This window comes from Rhynchophorus ferrugineus, unplaced genomic scaffold, assembly GCF_030347505.1.
Source record: "Rhynchophorus ferrugineus isolate W39M unplaced genomic scaffold, kcgeb_rfMv2 rfM4, whole genome shotgun sequence".
In the NCBI taxonomy this organism is placed as follows: Eukaryota; Metazoa; Arthropoda; class Insecta; order Coleoptera; family Curculionidae; genus Rhynchophorus; species Rhynchophorus ferrugineus.
In genome coordinates, this window is record NW_027472583.1 from 22,212,983 (window position 1) to 22,227,261 (window position 14,279).

Sequence of the window (14,279 nt, forward strand, 5' to 3'; positions counted from 1 at the left end):
TGATGTAAAACATACATTTTTAATTGTATGTGTAGTGGCTAGATATATAAGTCTGAATAGGTATTATTATAATTATAATATATCGTTTTAGAAATAACTTATAATAGGTCTATAGAAAAGTCCCCGGCCTGTCACGTAGATGGCGCTACTAGAATTAAATCCATATGTTTTTCAGTTAACCCTAACCCTCAAAAGATGCGCGTATAAATTCGACAGCAGTGTGTGATCATTAGTTTGTGAATTATAGCATTTTGAGTGAAACAACTGTTGTTATTGTGAACAAAATGGATAAAAAGGAATTTCGCGTGTTGATAAAATATTGCTTTTTGAAGGGAAAAAATACTGCCCCAGGAAAATCAATCATCATGGAATGATATGCTCAGTTTAGACGTGGTGAACTGATCACCGAAGACGGTGAACGCAGTGGACGCCCAAGAGAGGTTGTTACCGACGAAAACATTTAAAAAATCTACAAAAGGATTTCGAATGACCGTAAATTGAAATTGAATGATATGGCAGACATTCTAAAGATATCAACTGAACATGTACATCATATCATTAACAAATAGTTGGGTATGAGAAAGCTCTATGCAAAGTGGGTGCCACGCGAGCTCAGTTTTGACCAAAAGGAACGAAGAGTTGATGATTTGGAGCAGCATTTGAACCCGCTCCAAAGCGTGGAAAAACGCAACAGTCAGCTGGCAAGGTTATGGCGTCTGTATTTTGGGATGCGCATAGAATAATATTCATTGACTACGTTGCAAAAGGAAGGACCATCAACAGCGACTAATACATAGCGCTATTGGACTGTGGAAAAGAAAGTGCTGCTTCACCAAGACAATGCACCGTGTCAAAAATCCATGAATTGGGCTTTGAATTTCTTCCCTATCCACCGTATTCTCCAGATCTAGCCCCCAGCGACTATTTCTTGTCCTCAGATCTCGAAAGAATGCTCACTGGGAAAAATTAATGCAAGACGCAATAACTTGACTGATACTGGACGTATTTTAAGAACATTAATCTCTAATCGCTCTAATTTTTTTCTAAATGTTTTAAGCTTTTAAATGCGCTATAGAATGGCTTTATTCAATTGAGTATTGCTGTAATGCCATTTCAAGGTCATATATTAGAAAAAACTGAATTTTACTTGTTCGTCTATCTTATATATCATTGTTATAACGTTATTACTCCCGTAAAAGAAAAAACAAAACGTTTTTAATATAAAACTATTATTTTAATTACTTTTTTTTATCACTTGATGTCCCCTTTCTAAGTAATATTAATTTATTAAACATTCTTTAATCGATTATTTTGGTTTAAAAAATGTATATTGCCGGTTTAATAGAAAAAATTAATGACACATTCCAAGCATACGAACATTAGTATGAACGTTATTAAAACAATGTACAAAAAAAACTATTGGAATAGTTTTGCTCATTCCGTTTAACTCACTTCTGATGAACAAAACGAATTTAAGTACTTCCTATTGGCTACGATGCTACGGCTCTTTGTTGGAGATTTTTTTTTCGTTATATATATACACAGGAAAACAAAGTTGAATATTCAACAGCTCTAATGTGAAGCCTCTTATCGTGGTAACTTTTTAATGAATAAATTAAATTGCACCTAATTATTTATAATTACCGGGTTCCTCGTTAATTTTCATCTCAGTTAATGTCGTCAGGAAGTGAGCTGTATGTTACGGTTTACCGTATCAGAGCATCGCCAAATTCCTGATCAACTTATCGCGATTTATTTTATTGTAATTATTACTTTCTCACAAAGACTCATACATAAGTTATAGATCGTATCTAGTTTAAAAATAAAAACTTTTTTATTATTTTACTTTAAAACTATTTTATTTAAACGGAAAAAAGTGGCGATTTATTAGAATGACTGAACAGACTGTCGGTTTAATCTTATTCTAATATAAACGAGAGCATACGTTATTTAGAAAACGATTTAGAACTGATTTGGCACAGCTCTATTTACTTTAGAACGTATATTGAAATCAAATTGATAAATATTTGATTTGATTTATTGTTTGATTTACAGTTTGAAATTATGTTTGAGTATAAAATGGTGAATAGTCCTTATGTCCTTTTCTAATAAAAAATTTAAAATTTGTAAATATGATCAATTATGATCTCTGCTGCAATTTTTACTTCTATTCTTATTGGATAAATCTAATTGATATATTGACTACTTCCAGCTTTTGGTTGACGTATTGTACATTTACTAGCTTAAAACGAATGTATGGCTTTATATACCTTTAGTATTACTTCTAGTACAATTTTATATTATTTCTCTCGTACCCTTTGCAATTTTTTAAATTTGAACAAGAATAATTTTCTTTCCTGCTTCTTGTTATATTTACTTTTTATATATGTTGATTCCTATTTAACATCGTTTTCGTTGAAAATGCTTTGTTATAAATTTGGCAGCTAACATTCTCCCATAAATAAAATTAATGTTGTTTGGATTTTATAACTTTCAAGCATTTAATCCTACATTCTGCACCTTTGTTCTTCCATATTTTAAAACCAGTATATGTTAAACCTCCAAGAATAACAACAATTTAATTATTATTCCTATAGAAATATTAATGTAGCACAAAATCTATATATTCTAGACTTTTCGTCAATCACTCGATCGACTCGAAAAGAAAGTACCATAGAAAGAACCGCATACTGCTATTAAAAAGGAGGATAATATAATTTATTCGATACAATATATAGCTTCCCGCAAATATACTTATGTGCCAAACCGAAAATTATTTTCCAATTAACCTATGCTAATATAAACGATGTATGTAATTTGTAATGTAAACATACCACTTATTACATCATGGGCACCAAACCGATTTCTTCGATTCGGACAATGGATCAAAACAATTTCGTCTTTTAATTTTACACTGCTTCTTAATGGAAAACAAAATACCGTTCAAGCAAATCAATGGCTTGTGGCTTGAAAAGTGTTATAAGTGCTCCGCTCCATCAGAAAGAACAATAACACATTGGTTTGCTGATTTTAGACGTGGTCGTAAAGGCTCCCATTATGCAGAACGCAGTGGATGGAGTTGATGAAATAGTAACACCAGAATACATGAAGAAATCCACAAAATCTTTTTGAATGGTTATTACATATTTACAGAATGTTATTCAAGCTAAAAGTTATATTTGCTACAGAAATATTTTTTGTCAACATAATGATAACTTGATAAAGCACACTTTTTCAGCAAGGTATCTTTTTTTTGAAGCACGAAAATCAATGTATAGTATTTGTGTAAAGTTTTAGTGTCTATACCGAGTACCTGTACCTGTATGAAGCCGTTATTTCGCCAACAACGAAGGTGGGTTGTAGATGTGTTGACACATGCCTGGGCATTGATTACCCGACAGCAAAAAATTAATTAGGAGAAGGACGAATTGAACGATTGAGTTGGACGAAGAAAAGTAAATTTTATGATAATTCGAAATGTAAAAAGTTGTTATTAGTCCAACACAGGGCCTCTACTTAACAAAAGTGTCTCAAGACCAGGAAAATAAAAGGGTACTTTATTACAAATTCCAGACAACTGAGTATACGATGACTGTGAAACATTGCAGACAATAATTGAACTAACTAAGCGTATAACTATTTGAAAATTTTAGATATTGTCCTTAGTCGACTGCCATTTGCGGAACCGGCATCCTAAAGGAGTATCTATTCTTCATCAAGACAGTGATATTAGTATTGAAGAATTTATTCACTTGATATATTTTTTAAGCAAAGCATTACTGCTGCATATCAATTTAATCAATCACATATGCTTCCGTTTCCTCGTTGCATTTGTATATTGTTCATTGGAAGAATATGCCCCAATTCTTCTCGATTGTTCTTCATTGTGAGTTACTTCTATTTCTTAAAATATTTGAAAAAATAACATTTACGTATTAATGATTGTTCTAGTAATATCGGCGTACATAAGATATGGATAAAAACAAAGAAACTGAAAGGAAAATGGAAGAAAGGTAGAGGAGCAAAACTGTATAATTGATGATAATTAGTAGTACAGATTTTCTCTATCAATTATGCAACTAATACAAGATCTTACGCTTATCCGTTTATCATGATACACTAATTTATGTCTACGTCGATGCCACGTTGTGAATAATCATTAATATCATTTTATTAAGCAATAATAATTTGCTTCGAAAAGTAGCAACCGTGTTTCTGTCATCGTTTATTATAAATGCAAATTCGGACGACAGAAGATCATCCAGTTTATTTGAAAAAATGAGCAGTTTTACGGTACGGACTGTTCGCACGATCATGCACACTTTTATAAAAGCTGTCAACGCGGTTATTTATTTGCGAACGGTGGCGTTCCACATAATACACAACGGCCGTTCTTCTAACATCATCTCATGAGTTTCCCGTAAATCTTCCACAAATACGGAACCGGCATTGTGTTGCTACATTTAGATGGGAACTGACCGATCATAACATTTTGAGTAATTAAATCAAATTTATAGTTAACGCTAACCAGCATGTTTCTAAAATAGTCAGGATTATAAAAGATTGCGAAATAATACCGTTGTAATTAACAAACTTCCTGATCATCACATTTATGAGCGTACCACAACTCTTTTTGAACTGTTATGTCCATGTATTTAACACTCGTGTGTCATAAAGACGTGTCTTTAGATTTTAGATTTTGAGCGTTTTGTTTACCGACTAAAACGTGTTTTTTAGAGGTATACAATTTTAAAATTCAATAAAACAAATATGTTATCTAAATTTACATGAAATTTACTTTCTTAGAAAATTAATATTTTGGCTATTATGCATAATATTTCTGACATATGTTGTTGACTTGGGTGCGTGCCTATACATTAGTTTAAAAAAAAATTAATTTGAACTTTTATTGTGAAAAATCCATGCAATATATTTTATTCAAAGTATTATTCATTGATAGCCGCTATTTTTCCTCGTCTTTAGAGTTCTGGAGAATGCGGTGGATAGTGCTACTACTTCCCATTTTAATGTTTCCAAGCATGTTTTCACCGAATTTCCACATGTATTCGAGCGTTCATCGAGTAATGTCATCAAATCCTCGTCTTCAATTTTTTTGCTGGTCCATTACGCACTCTGTCTTCGGTACCAAAATCACCATTTTCAAAACGTTGAAACCAGTCAAGTTTTGTCAGCCAGTTTGGTCAAGAAGTAAAATTTGCCACAAACCCTTCGAATGAATGGTACGAGTTGGGTGCTGTGTTCCATCTTGTTAAGATCACAACTCAAGAATGACGAAATCACGCTTGGCGCCCATGGTAATTATTATGGGTCAAACCAAATCGTGATCTTTTCGAAAAACCCTATATGTTATGTTCTACATCGCCAGTAACTTCTGTACGCATTGTACTAACTTTCTGTACATGCGTGTTATTATTTGATATAAAAGAGGTGCGAAGAAGTTATATCGTTTACTTGTCTGATGAATGGCGACTATGGACGATTATGCCGATCATAAAATGGACCGATTGTTTTGGTGAAAGGCGCTATTTTCTTCTGTAAGTTTACAATTTACACAATTGATAGTTTTATTTTTCACAAGTTATACTCGTCTCAAAATAGAGATGCCATAATCCTATCTTTCGGAACTGACTTTTACATTTTTGGTGAAAATAGGTTTTTCTCGGCGATTTTTTGATTCTGTCACAGTTAATACTTCATCAGTATAATGATGAATTGCATCTTTTGATAATAATAGACACCTAAAAGTGACGGAAATGTTTATGATTTATATGCTTCTTCTGAGTGAATTGGACATTTTCTACACTAATTTTGAGTTAAACATTTTCAATAATTACATTACTATTTCCGACTGTTCAAAGGAGAAATATCGCATGATTTCCAAAATAAAAATTATAAATAACTTAACAATCTTGAACACATATTCTCTATATTCAGTAATCTTTCGAAGTTGATGTAGTAAGCAAATTGAGAACACTATCTGTGGTCTGTGTTCTAGAATTTAAAATTAAATACAAGTAACTTCGGATCGGGCCACTGCAAGCTCACGCTGTTGGATGGCAATCTACCATCTGCTTGCGCAGAATGACTTGTATTCCTACAATAAAATAAGAACTAAACTAAACCTTGAAGACTACCTAGCTGAGTGTCTATCATCACACAAAATTGATTGATATTCCGGTGACATTCTTAAGAACACTCGGGCTATATTTTAACAACTAATGAACAAAACAGACTTTTAAACCTTGCAAAAAGCTGACGGTCAAATATAACAAAATAAAACTAAATTAGTTTCTAAATTATCTTTAATTCTATTTCTATTCTATTTTTAGTTCATATAATTGGTATTTTATTTTATTTATAAGTCGGTATAAATTAAGTTCACCGATGAAATAGAATTGATGGAGTTGTCCAATAGAAACTTTATGAGTATTAAATTCTTTAAGAATTATTTATTACATTAGGTGGGATATCACTAGTTTGAAAACGATAAACAGGCATTGGAAGGAGGCTTCTTTGTAACCTGTTTTTTTAAGGCTAAAGAGTTATGCTTGCATATAATCCGAATGAAATTTCAGCTTTCACTTGAAAGTACATCTAGCACAACAAAGCTAATAGAAAATATTTTTAACGATACAGTTTTTCAATTTAATTTTCAATATACTACTTTTTTACACGCTACTATAGCAATACTTAATACTTAAAAAATAGATATACTGAAAAGGTTTTTGTCTCGTGCCTTTATCGAAATGACAAATAATAACGTAAAATTATTAAGGATTGTAATAAGCGGTTCAGGATAACTCTATAAGTCTGTAACCTTTTCACTCCGTTTACATGTCGATAAAGCTGAAATAAATTGATCCGATCAGAACGGCATACATTATTAATTCTCGGGTAGTAAGGCTTTTTGCGGCGGATCCAATATACATTTAATTCTTTTAATGATACCCAATTCTGTTAATAAAATGCCAATAAAAAGTTTCATTTAACCATATTGAGATATAATACGGTAACTATCATCTCTGCATGAGGTATTAGCGAAAATATCGTCGCGGCCACGCCTCGTTGGCCTTTAACCTTAGAACCAAGATTAAATTAGAGTTATATAGATGTTACTTAGTAAGCTTAAAGCCATTTCAATTATAATAAAATTATACTGTTAATGTAGGTGTTAATTGTAAGATCACCTTTGGCACGCAGATAGAGGTTAATGGATCTGATTTTTTTGCCGGTTAATGTAATGCTGACACCTTTCTTTCGAACTGGTAAATGTTTTATTGGTTTCTAATAGAGAGATAATTACGGTAATTCTATTTTTAGCGCTCCGTTTTTTTCTGAAGTACTAAAGTCGTGTGTTACCGATTGTTCTATAAAAAAGTGCCCTACTTTACTTAAATATAGATATGCTTTCAATATTTTTTATATTGAGATTATAGTAGTGAACAAAAATATATATAGGTATTAAAACAATTATAGGTATTACTTGATCTATATATTCTATCTTATGATTGCGAGCAGTCATTTTGTGTTTATCATCGAATTGGTATTAGAATATTTTTTATTTGTTAATACTTTCCTTTAATTTTTCTCTAGTTAATCGTTTTTTTGTCACAGGCGGGCAGTCAGCTTTATTTTTATGTGACTATGTACTTTTTATATATTAATATATAATTATTAGTTCGTAATTTCTTAACTCTAAACTATTTATCTGCTTTATATGAAATTTTCGTTTCTCCCAATTAACATTGCTTTGTTACATTTTCTTTTTGATTTTGGCTCTTGGCATTTCATATTTTGATCAGCTTTGTAATATATTATTCCCAATGTAATTTAACTTTATATAATTAATTTAATTTTATATAATAGTTTATTGTATTGAGAGTTTCAGTGTACATGCTTATGGAACATTATTGCTATTCAATATTTATTTTTAATTTTGGTGTGTCTTCCATTCCTATGTAAATATTTTTTTTATTTCTCAGCCCACACCATGCGGTTATGGTTGTATATTATACTGTATATAGACTGTAGACCCAACTTTGTTATGTATTATAGCTAGATATATTTTCTACTGTTTTCATTATTGGAGTCTAAATGAAACCTCCATATGTAGGCTACCATTTTCATTCCTCACTTCATCCTTATAATTCTGTAATACTAGCTGTGTTTATAATATCTCTTTTGTCACCTTCACATGTCCTCACTACTTTCACTTTTATCTACCCTCTCATATGGTGTCTCCTATGGGGTCATTTATTGCGCGGGATATCCTTTGACACCTTCTTACATATTGTTGTCAAGGTCTCCTTTCAACCTCTTTCAGACATATTATTGTTAGTGTACTGTGTCTTTTGCCATATATTTCCTTTGTTTTTTCCGTTTATATATTTTATATTTTATAGTTTCTAATCATATTGTGTGCTTTTACCATATTAGGCGGATTAGTGTTTTTATATATTGATACTCCTACCTTAATAAAATTTTAGATATAGGTTTTTATATGTCCTATATAGAACAAATATGTCTATGGCCCCTGCATTAATCTGCTTTATAGATGTACAGTAGATCCTAAATAGTCCATGAGGTAGACGGGTCTCATCGTAATCATCAGTTTGTCTTAATATTTTCTAGTACTATCTCGTTTCTGTTAACATATATATTTAATGTTGGTGACTAAAATTCGAATTGAAAAACGTTATATTTATTTCTGTAAAAATACAGTTTCAATATTTACAAGCAATATTGGAAACACAATATTAACCAAACAGTTATATTAACCATACATTTAATTCATACATTTAATCTACTACTTTTACAAATTATTTTAGAATTCAAGATGATTTTAACTTATACTAGTTGAATATTAGACTAAGTTGTTAATCTTAAGATGTTAATCAAAACTACAGAATGACGTAGAGTACAATATGTTTAATTACCACATTAAAACAAAAAGAAAACGATTTGAAATGAAACAAAGAAAATCTAAAATATGATGATGATTATTAGACTTAACATCGTCTAAAATGGAGCGCTGTGTACCAAACATCAGGTCAGATATCCTGTAGAAATCAAAGAAGAGAATATGAGCTAAAAATACTTCTTATCATTATTTCACATTAATTAGGTCTAAAATTACGTAAATTATAATAATAAATTGCACTCGCTCGCATAGTGCTTAATTATTCGATAAATGGGACGGTGAAATAGCTACACAGTGTACAGCACGTTCGAGAGCTTGTTGAATAGTGAGAGCGAGAATGCAAAAGTACATAAAATGAAACGACTGCGAAATAAAACATTGCACTATTAGTTAGTTATTCTTGTTAGTGTCACACGACAAGTCCACGGGCCCGATCTCGTTGGAGAGAAATTAACGGATGGATAGAATGCCGCAGACGGAACCCAATTTTGCACCCAATAACCCCGATTTTTAAATTTCAGGTTTTTTAAAAAATATCCAAAGTAATCTTAATATGGGTCTTCAAAAAGCACAAAATTATGATTAACTGCAAATAAATCTATGATTATCAAAAACAAGACAATGATTTGTCAATGGTTTCTATTAAGGAATTTAATTATACAGATCACGTAGAAATAATCTAAATTCTATCAATACATAGCTAAGAATTTTTTTAAATGTTAATTATCGTTTATTAGTTGAGATACCGTAATTGACATAAGATTATTCTTTTATTTAACCAGTACATATCAGAAAAATGCCACGTATTATATATATGTAGAATTCAAGAAGGTTCCTGTAGGAACTAGATATATGTAAGGTTTTGGATACAATATCGATTGTAATTATATAAACTGTTATGGAAGTTTAATTTTGTATTAATTGCATATATCAGACGGTCTAAAATTGTAGGTGAGATTTCGAGTGCCTGTTATTTTACTGAATATATAGTTTACTTAACAATTATGATACATTATATAAAAAAGGAATATGTAATAAAACACAAACACAAAGAAATGAATATTCATTGATTACAATATAGGAAATATAATCTAGATTTATATTATATTTAGTGATTATTATTTAATTAAATTAATTAATTTGTTTTTATTTCTGCATCCACGCTTAAAAACTTTAAACAAATTGGTGTCGTTTGGTTCGCTTCTGTTTTCTGCGCGTTGTCCAGTATTGCATCACCTTGGTGTGATTTAGTAAACTTATTTCATATTTCACGGCGAAATATTGGATAACTTCGTGAATTAATTTGGTTTATAGGTCATCGTGTAGTTTTTTGTTGGTTACGTAGTGATAAACACTCGTAAATAATCGGAGCGTTTTGTTTTGGCAGCGTTCGATTACTACTCGATCTAATGAATTAGTACAACCACAAAAGTCCAAATGCGCTTTTTTATTGACAGCGGAATCAATTTCTTTGATTTGAGGTCAGTTTGAAAGTATATGCCGACTAACCAATACTGTTGTCCAATTTTGAGTCTTATCTGCTCAGCTTTTTGGGTAACCTCATATTTTCAATTTAATCTTGCATCAAGATGCATACCCACGTATTTCGTTGATTCTACTTCTACCCTCAAGTTGTATAATTAATTTTCTGTTTTTGTCGACGTAACACAATATTGATAGGAACAGCATCTAACAGTAATACTCTCAGTCTCTTGTGTAGCTTATTGAGTATCATTTTTAGTTATATTATAGCTTCAGGCATGATGTTCTGACATGAAATAAAACATTTTCTTGTTTCAACGAAACGTCTACATTCTACTTAGGTAGAACCGTCCTTTTATGGAGGTTTACATTACTTTTTAAGATTTAAAAGTTAATACATTTTTGTTCCCGCTTTCTAACCGTCACTACTTTGTACGTGGAATATTTTACACTACCACGGGGACTTTTTTACAGATGAGTGTGTTTTTGGGGCATAGTCTGAAAGTAGCATTACATTTATCAAAACTCTAATAAGTTTAACTAGTAGCTACTTTTTTATTTGTTTTACTATCAGCTAAAATATCTTGAGCTTTTAATATTTTGTGTTGTTACCTACAAACATTTTTTCTGCAATTTTTTTTCTTGAAGGAAGGCACTTTCAGCCTTTTGACTAATTGTAATATTCAGACTGTTTTTATTTACTGTAGATAATATTTGCATAATTAATTAATGCTGTTAGATTAAGGCAGTATCATGATAATATTAGATACCATGGAGCCTTAAATAATATGGGGTATAAACATTTAAAAAGATATAAGATTTAAAATTCAGCTACCTTACTTGACTGATTGTAACATTAATAGTGTTCATTCAGCTATTTATAATATATATGTCTAATTAGTTATACATTATTAGATTATTTTTATTATTAGTTATAGTAATTTAAAACTATGTACTTATCTGAGAAGACCTATTGGCCCGTCAGCCTCTTGGGCTATTTAGGGTGAATTACAATACATTATATGAACATTAACAGCTTAAAATACTACACAATAGATTGTAAACAGTAGAATATATACAATAAAATTTTTCAATTACACAATAATAAATGTATGTTACAAGTGTTGAAGTAGGTCTATGGTCTTTAGATAGTCAATCAGCAGATTCAGTTGCTCAGGTTGTACCAATTGTTCCAGTGTTGTCGGCATCTCAAGTTGTCTCCTCAAATCATCATATTTTTGGCAGTTCACTAGGATGTGTCTGACGCTAAGTTGAATCTGGCATAAATCACGTAAGGGCGGGCTCTGTCCCTTCAACAAATATTCATGTGTTAGTTTACAGTGCCCCTTTCGCAGTCGTGCAAGGACGCTTGACTTGACTGATACTATTATGATCTATAGATTGATAAAATATCCTCTTAACTTCCCATAATTTATTGTTTTTATGAGAAGGTCCCATTCCAATTGGGTCAATTGCCTATTTAGACCCTTCATATAGACTTTGGCATCTTTTTTGCTAAACAGTTCGTTTGACTTGATCGACTCCTCTTCCCTACTTGCCAGATGGCCGGCTCTTTCATTTCCAGATATTACTTTATGGGAGGGGACCCAGAGGTATGTTATTCTTACACTCTTAAATTGTAACTTTGTCGGTATCTCTCTGATGTATGTGACCAGAGGGTGGACTGTCCTTGCCGATCTTAAACTCTCCAGGGAACTCATAGAATCCGATACTACTATTATGGATTCGCTAATCTGTGATTCTTCCAAGGCAGAAGGGCCATATATATAGCCAGAAGCTCCGCGGTAGAAATGTTAGTCAATGACGGAAGCCAAAAGTGTCTCTCGAGTGGACTAGATGTATAAGCAGCACCCACAACGTTCTCATGTTTTGAACCATCCATGTAGATGATAAAATGATTTGAATAGTTCTCTTCGATTATCTGTTTAACGAAACTTTTTATTGTAGAAGAACTATTTGTTTCCTTATTCAGAACCTTCATAGAGAGGTCTATGTGTATTTTTGAGAACTGCTATGGTGGTATATTAGTGATTCTACATTTTGCATCTGGGATCACAATCATTAATCGTTTACATATCCTCTGGAAGATTAATGAGGGGCATAAGTGCCTCTTCCTTTTATTGTTCCAGTTTGTCTTAAGTAGTAAAAAGGTATTGAACTGTTCCAACTCTGGACGGAATTTGAGGGAGCTTGCATAGTTTAGTAGCAGGAGCTCTCGCCGTGAATCGAGTGATGAAATATCTGCTTCGCACTGCAAACATTCAACCGGACTAGTGCGGAATGCTTCCAATATGATTCTAATAGCGGCGTTTTGTATGGGATCCAATTTCTTCACGTATGAAGGTGGCGCGGTAATATAACACTGGCTTCAAATAATCCAATTTGCTTCTTATCAGCGCCTGATATAAAAATGTGGAACGCTTCACGATTTTGCGTGTCATCCTTGCACAGAGGCCATGCTAATCTTCTCTGTATCGTTTCAATTTCAGTATATGTACCGCCGAAGCGAGTACTCAATAAAATTGTTTTTAAAGTAGAAGGAAAGGTTCGTTTTAAATGTTTCACTAATATTTCATAAGTCTTATACATAGTGTTATATAAATGTGCACAAAAAAAGCACCTTTCTAAGAAAGTGATGGCTGATGAATGAAATTAGCCACAGCCGTACCCAATCTACCTTACTCAGTTGTATTTATTTGTGTCATACGACAGAATCGTAGACTTCTTGCTAGAAAGGAATTAGCCGAACGATGGAATGCCGTCGGTGAAACCCAATTTCGCACCCAACGACCCGGATAAACGGTCGTTTGGGTTCGGGTTTTGCGGCGGACAAAATTCGATTTTTCGATGCGCCATTTTGTGTGTTACTAATTTTGCGGTCGCAGCCGTAAATGGGCGAATTATGCTCCAGCTACGAGGTCTGGTTTCGGTAACAAGGTCAGTATTCAGTTAGAAGACAAGTCGCTTTTTTAAAAATCGTGGTTTTGAATCGGTATCGAGAAAAAAAGACGATGAAATAACAGTGAAAACTGGCTCTGAATTCGTCACTTAATTGCTAGAGAACAGTTTGTGCCACGATAGAAATATGATCCACCAGACATTCAAGTTCCATTTTACAGTACGGCTTTAATATCGAAAATTATTTTAAAAAAATCCCGGTACACATTATTTTATATGAACTACTCTTTAAATTATAGAATTATTAGGATGAGAAGATAAAACATTTTACTTAAAATGACCTGGGAAAAATAATTTCCATCCGGATTCAATTTATTTTCTTGTATCACATATAACTAAAGTCAAGCCAATTCACAATTTTTTATCGGTATATTTTATATGTTGTTCATTTCTTGACTTACAAATCAAAATCGCCTCTTTTAAAACACAAAGACTTCTTAAGACACATTTACTCAGCTAGAGCATGATTTCAAAACTAAAAATAGTGAAGTGAAACTTTCCGCATAGATATTTATGCGGTACAAAATCAAAATACACATTACTCCTCAAATATTGAATTATACTGAAATTAATGGTTACTAATAGTTGTTCTGTGGAGAATGGAGCATTGGAGGAAACAAAGAAGTCCTGCATTTACATACTTTGCAAAACGCCAAAACTGTTGTGTCCATCTTCTAACCTATTTGTTACTGTTACCAAATGGTCTTTTGCTGATGTCGCTTCGGGTTCAGCATTGTGAAGTGATTTGCGGACGACAGAGACTCCGGGTTACGTCTGGAATTGTCGTAGTTCGTTATATACCGAAGTTTGTAGATGGGTAGATAGATATTTTATTAAGTTGTTATCGTGTTCTAAGGCGCTTAGGGAGAACCTTACA

General features: G+C 32.3%; 1 protein-coding gene and 1 non-coding gene across 5 annotated transcripts in view; one reads left to right on the forward strand and one right to left on the reverse strand.

Annotated features, from left to right (window-relative positions):
* The window catches only part of Atg16 (Autophagy-related 16), a 538,761-nt gene that overhangs the window by 172,244 nt on the left and 352,238 nt on the right, over positions 1-14,279 (forward strand). The gene's annotated exons all lie outside the window — the stretch shown is intronic.
* On the reverse strand, positions 12,851-12,957 carry LOC143196750 (U6 spliceosomal RNA). Its single transcript, XR_013005818.1, has one exon. It is a non-coding gene; the product is annotated as a U6 spliceosomal RNA (small nuclear RNA).